The sequence below is a fragment of the Nothoprocta perdicaria genome, unplaced genomic scaffold (assembly GCF_003342845.1).
Source record: "Nothoprocta perdicaria isolate Ctin4 unplaced genomic scaffold, notPer1 scaffold_25, whole genome shotgun sequence".
Lineage (NCBI taxonomy): Eukaryota > Metazoa > Chordata > Aves > Tinamiformes > Tinamidae > Nothoprocta > Nothoprocta perdicaria.
This window is the reverse complement of record NW_020455477.1, coordinates 3,045,972-3,052,236: the sequence shown is the minus strand read 5'-3', so window position 1 is coordinate 3,052,236 and position 6,265 is coordinate 3,045,972. Positions and strand designations below refer to the sequence as shown.

Below are 6,265 nucleotides of genomic sequence, written 5' to 3'. Positions count from 1 at the left end.
TGGACAATATGTACAGTTAATTCATTTTTCCATTTTTTTTTTCTTTCCTTGAGTTTTTCTGGCCCCTTTATTATAGCCCAACTCTAAGGGTGCCTGAGATGACTTGACCACTAAGCTGGCTTTCTTGCAGTTTTTTCCATGCTTTGTCCCCAATTGCTTTATTCACAAATATTTCTGAGGTATGCATCTCTTCTTCCTTTAATTCTGATTAGCTCATAACATTTAGGCAAACACACTGCATTACCGAAATGCTGTTTCTTACGTAAAGATGATGCCCATGAATGACCCTTGGAGGAACTCTCAGTGCGCTCCCAGTTTCACATCCATTCAAGTAAGTGCAGCTTTCCTGCTGGGACGCGGCATCATCCCCACTGACCCCCAGATCCCGTGCGCTGCCCTTGCTGCCCAGAGCAGGGACATTTGCAGTGCTGGCCAGGAAGGCTCCCCCCATGTCCCCGGGGATGGCACGCAGCTTCCTCCGGGATTTGGAGCTCCCAGCATGGCAGGGCTGGCACCCTGTGTGTGCTTGTTGTCCCTGGGCTTTGCCCGTGTGCCAGCCCTGCAAACAGCTGCTCTTTCTGCCCCCCGTCTCTTTTCTTTCCTCTTTGAACAGTGAATCAAGCCCAAAGTATGTTATTAAATGAAATCTAATTTCTTCGGCTGAATACATATCCTTTGTTTTATTGAAAAGAAGAAAAACTATGAAAGAAAAGTAATTATGTGAGAAAAAAGCACTATGTCTCACATAATGAATGATGCTGCTTCTTTCAAAGCCTGGCTGCTCCTGCTGTAATTTTTCTTGTCCCTCGTTCTGCATTTTGTCCAGAATGGACTCGAGACAGGACTGAAGGTGATGGGAAGAATCTCCCTTGTCCAGCCAGGGGCTGAGCGGGTACAGAGAGGAGAACATCCCTTGTGGGTGGCAAACTTTCCACTGGCTTTGTTTGTTTGATTTGTGAAAGACCCAAGGAAAGCAGGTCTGTGTCTAAATTGATGCATTTTGGACACATTCTTAGGGATGTTTCCCAGCAAACACCTTTGTGACATGTTTTCCTTTTTATTCTATCCCAGTGCAAACCACCATCAACTCAAGTTTTCCTGCTCAAATTCCTTTTCAAGGCCGGAGAATGGCTGCCCTGTTGCCTTCCTTTAGCAGCACAGAGACATCTGGTTGGTGGAGCCTCCACTTTGATAAGAGCACCGTGATAAGGGGGAATTTGGGCCTCAGATTCATTATATGCTGTGCTTTATTATGTAATTGTATTTACAAATGAAACCATCTTTCATAAAAATGAGCTTCTCATAGACGTCCCTCTCCCTACTCCCCCATAAAAATGACACAAATGGGCAGTTTTGTTTGTGTAGAAAATACCGTTCAACAGGGTTATGGTTATTTTTTATGCTTGGTGGCACCGAGGTACCAGTGTCTGTCTCCTGGAGTGACCAAGTGTCCTTATCCCAGCAGCGGGGTCTGAGGCTGCACTGGGAGTCTCCAGTCTCATAGTCATGAAAATTTGAGGCTTTCCACAGATTTGTAGGAGGATTCGGTTTAGATCCTAACCTATATGGCCACAGATGCCTTTAATAAGTGCCCTCACCACAGGAGAAAGAGGCACCTTCCAGGTCACCAGTGCAAGACGGAAGGAAATGGCTGCACTTGCCGGACAGGATGGACAGTCCCATCCCCAGCTGTGTAACTTGTTAAATCACTTATAGAGCATGACAAAAAAAGTGGAAGTTGAGAATGCCCAGGAGAGAAATATTTCTCACAACTCTTTAATTTAGATGCTTTTATCTCCTTTTGGCCTACAAGCAAACAATATGCAGCTAAATGATTTTTATTTTTAAAGACTTTCTTTTTAGCAAACTTGGAGATGCTGATTTCAATTTTAATTTCTTCTAACTTTTTAGGCCCTGTTAAAACTTTCCACCAAGTAGGTAGGTGATCACTTTGGATAAAGCACAGAAATCTGATAGAAAATTATATAGAAATAGATCGCTCTGGATTTTTTTTTCTTAAATCATCATTAAAACAAAGCAGATTTATAAACTCAATAGCTTTCTAAGAATTGTCAAATATTTAAAGTTAGTTCGTTAGGAAGAAAAAAAAAAAAAAAGAAGAAGAAGATTTAAGCCTTTTAATCCTTTCATCTGCTCTGACGTGAACTCAGGAGCTTAATCATAGAGCCCCCGGGATGGTGGCTCATGATGCTCCCGTCAGCTTTCCTTGCCAATACCCAGAGAACAGTAAGTAAGGCTAATTTTTCAAACTGACAGTCACTGCTGAAATCGGTTTTAGCATGTGGGAATAGATCTATAAAATATTCGGTATTCCTATTTTAAAAGAGTCTGAGAAATAGTAAGCTGATTTGTATTAACAGAAGAATTTGATTAGAGGAATCACATCAGCGGTGACATTCTGTTGGGTTCTAGAAATGAATTAAAAGAGAAGGAAGGGGGAAAGGGAGGGAGAGGAGAGCCAGCCTCCTGGGGCTTGCAGAAAGAGAGGGGCTGGGATGGGCCAGAGCAGCAAGGGGACGTAGCGGGATTCGCTGTATGCATCGGGCAAACGGGAGCCCGGCACTGAGGGGGATTTTGAAACGCTGCTCCCGATGGGTCCACGGCTCCGCGGGGAGGCTGCAGTTGCTGTAAAGTCCCCTTGGTTGCAGCCCGTGCACAGAGTGACTTCAGCACCAGAGGGGCCTCCCCCGGCAGCCAGGGCTGTGGTTTGGTGCCCCCGGCTGCGCTGTGCCCTGCGCCCCGCTCGGCACTGCCGCCCCCTTGCCCCCGCGCTCCCCTCGGAGCTTCCCCCTGCCTCGCTTCCTGATTAAGAACAGTCTGTTAGACAGTAAGTTAAACTGTGGCTCTGGCCCCGCTGAAAAAATAGCTACCGAGTCCCTGCAACATCCGTGTGGGAGTCGTTTGTCTCTGGCTGGTGAAAATGCAGGTATCAAAGACATAGAGACCAGGGCCAAGCACACAGGATCCCACTGTCTGCTCCCCTGGGGTATCCCAGTTTGTCCCCAGCTTGCTGGGAGGATGAAGAATAGCTTAGCAGACAGATGAGGCAATTTCTACTTTCACTGTCTGTCCTTTTCCAGTTGTTCCCCGCTAGCAGAGGCAGCTGAACAGCCTGGGTGCCTCCTTGCAGCCCTTCCCATAGGATAAATGTGTATTTTCTTCAGCTCCCCTACATCAGGCAACAGTCTTCAGCACAGAAGCCAGAGTGTTTGCACAATTATGCATGATATCTCAGCTAAAGAATATCCAGCAGGGAATGTGAGACAGGGCTTTCCCAAGGCTTGGGGTGGTTTTGCAATCTGCTTTCCCAAGAACTTGGAGAGAGTGGGAAATCCTTGGGAGACCTGCGGAGAAAGCCCTTTTACAAGACTGGTTCTCCTGCTTTTGCTGAGGGTGTTTAAGCAAATAGGACTGCAAAGCAGTGCCAGGATTGCCTGTGGTTGTGAAAGGGGAAATGCATATGGAGCGAAGGTGGAGTCGGGATGTACTCAAGCCATGCGTCAGTGCTGCAATCTCATAAGCACTTTTGGCTGTATTTTGGGTGAGTTTTTTTCCCTGAATGGGGAAGTGTGTCAGCAGTTCTTCTTAATGACCAAATATGAACTAATTCTACCTGCATATTGTGCATTTAATATCCTCAGGTTGGTCTAACCCAGCAGTATCTTCTCAACTGAATCTTTGCCCAAGGGTCTGCTTTGTGTCTAATGTTTCCTGTGCCCATTGACTATAACACAAGATTTCATGACAGGCTTCTCTCATCCTTGCTAGGATGAGGCTGCTAAATGTGCCACGTAAAGACACCTACGCGATCCCAGGGAACTCTTAAACTGTTCGTAGCAGGTGATAGTTGGGTTATATCATGGGCTGTAAATTCACTGGTGCAGTTTAATGTTTGCTGCACAGTGAACAACTGGGATGCAATTCAGGTCTTTTGTTTTATGATTCAGATATTATTCTGAGGGCATCTGGTCACGATCAATGGAGACAGACACAAATGTTTTTACCTGCTTTTCCTCATTTTGTGCTTTTTTTATATTGACGTGAGCCATGGTAGTTAGTGTAACTAGATATCAGCAAGGAGATCTGAGCAAGGTTTGGATTTGTTGCAAAGGACTGAATCCAGGGAGCAGTTTCTTTCATTTTTTGGATGATTTAAATACATAGATTTAAATACATAGATACCTGATATGTGTAGTACGGTCACATTATTATGGCAGCGAAGGAAAACAGAGGCTCAGATGTTTCACCAGGTACTAATAAGACTAGTAGTGGACTAATGTAAGACTAAGGCTAAACTCAAAAGGCACATGATCCTGCAAGCGGGAGTAGGGGGACAAGCACCGGAGTGCTGGGAGAGAACTGGACGTTTTGAGTCAGAAACTTCCATTTTGGGGTGTTTCAGACTGCAGAGGGCTCTGCCCTGTAGGCTCCTGCAGCAGAACCCAGCCCAGCAGCCAGAAAAAATGCCTGTTTTTGTGTGCTTAAACTGAGCCCCTCAGAGCGCCCGCCTGAGGTGCAGAATAGGGACGGGGCAAGGGAGAGAGCCCAGGATGGGGAAGGCGGGTGGGAATGTGCCCCAGAGCTGGAGGAGAAAGGCTGCCACATGGAAACCTCTCCCCATTGGGTTTTTGCTGAGTTGGACAAGAGCGCTGGTGCCAGACGCTGCATGGATCTGTGTTTCTTGCTCGTTGGCCGCTCCCCTCCTGCCGTGAACGCTCCCAAAGTGCCCGGCCGGCGGGACCTCGTCGTGTGCCGGGAGCTGGGACCACTAATGAGCCTGGGCACAGGAGCGGCTCAGCCACACCTGCGTGGAAACGGCAGCGGGCCGGGACACACGTGAACAGCAGAGCAGCCATCTCGCCAGAGTGATTTAGCGAGGGAATTGGCCTGGCCTTTCATTCCTTTCAAACACTAGAAGGGAAGCTTCTGAAAATGCAATGGACGGGGAAGGGACGGGAGCCTGTGTGGGAGGGCGGCTCTGACACAGTCGGTGTCCGTCACGCCGGGTTTCCAGCCTGCCCTTCCTTCCCTGCCCCCGAGCGCGACCTGGGCGGGAGCTTAAAACATGTGGCGTTCGTCACTGTCCCTTGTGTCTTCCGCAGCAAAGCCTCTCTGGGCCCTGTCTCAAGCACGTCACCAGTGGGATGTGCGGCTGGCGCAGGGCAGCTGCCCCCGGGCAGGTCTGCGCAGCGGGGAGCTCGCGGCGCTGGGCAGCTCTGCCCCGTGTTGTGTCCCCTCTCAGGACATGCTTATAACCTCCAACTAGTCCTTCAGTAGCTGTTCGGCAAGGGATTGCCTCCTGCCTTGCTTTTATGCTCTGCAGCGTGCAGCAACTGCAGGTGCTGGATCTAGTGCTGGAAAGATATAGTTGGGTAAATCAGTTTCATAACTAAAGGTATTTTTAAAGGACTGCCCAAAAAGGGTCTGTTTACAGCCAAGAATCTCACTTTCATCTCTGGTAGTGTTTGTGCTGCAAACTATTTTCCCGAGAAGCTTATTCCCTTGTTTATAGAAAAAGAAATGTAATTATAATATTGATTTAAAGTTTTGCAAGGTTTCCTGCTTGCATCTCTAAGTAAAACATCTCCCAAGCAAAACCCGTGTGTTTTAGCCATTGAACAAAGTAGCTGAAGGTTGGTATTTAATGCTTCCCAAATATATTATGAGTCTCCTTGAAAACGGGAAGGTGACTGGTCCTGTGATTGTGTCTCTCTTGTATCTGTAGCATAATACAAAGTTGTGCTGATGAGAATCCTTAATGATCAGAATAATTGCCTGTAACTAATAGCCCGTGCTCAGCATGAGCGTGCAGGTGAGCGGGGCACCTGCCTCCCTCGTGCCTTGGACAGAGGGAGGACCTTAACGAGCCCAAGGCCGCTTGCGGGACGGGCCCAGGGCTCCGGTCCCACCCGTCCTTGTCCCTGGCGAGTCCAACACGTTCGAGAAGCCTCTTTCCTCCCTCCCTTCCTCAGGAAGCCTCTGTCTCACAAAGTATTTCCTGATTTCACCTCCTTTTATCCCTACCGAGTGTCAGTTTCTAGGGAAACAGTTCTGAGGAATGGATTGATCCCTTAGGACTACAAAGACTCATCTCTGTAGGGCCTCCTCAGCACTGACAGGTTGGACTTAGGTAGCAGGAGTCCAAAAAGAGGGCTTGGATCATGCAGCCTGTTCAGATGTTCTGTGGAGATCTCGCTGCCTTTCCTGCTGGCTGCAAAGGAGCCCTTAAGGGAAGGATGGAGGT

At 48.0% G+C, this 6,265-nt stretch overlaps 1 long non-coding RNA gene across 1 annotated transcript in view; it reads left to right on the top strand.

The window, feature by feature from the left end:
• The window catches only part of LOC112947877, a 1,594-nt gene extending 359 nt beyond the window's left edge, over positions 1–1,235 (top strand). Inside the window, exons 2-4 of the long non-coding RNA XR_003249489.1 lie at positions 227–331; positions 827–977; positions 1,072–1,235. This is a non-coding gene — a long non-coding RNA (uncharacterized LOC112947877). The remainder of the gene's footprint in view (positions 1–226; positions 332–826; positions 978–1,071) is intronic.
• The last annotated feature ends 5,030 nt before the right edge of the window (positions 1,236–6,265 follow it).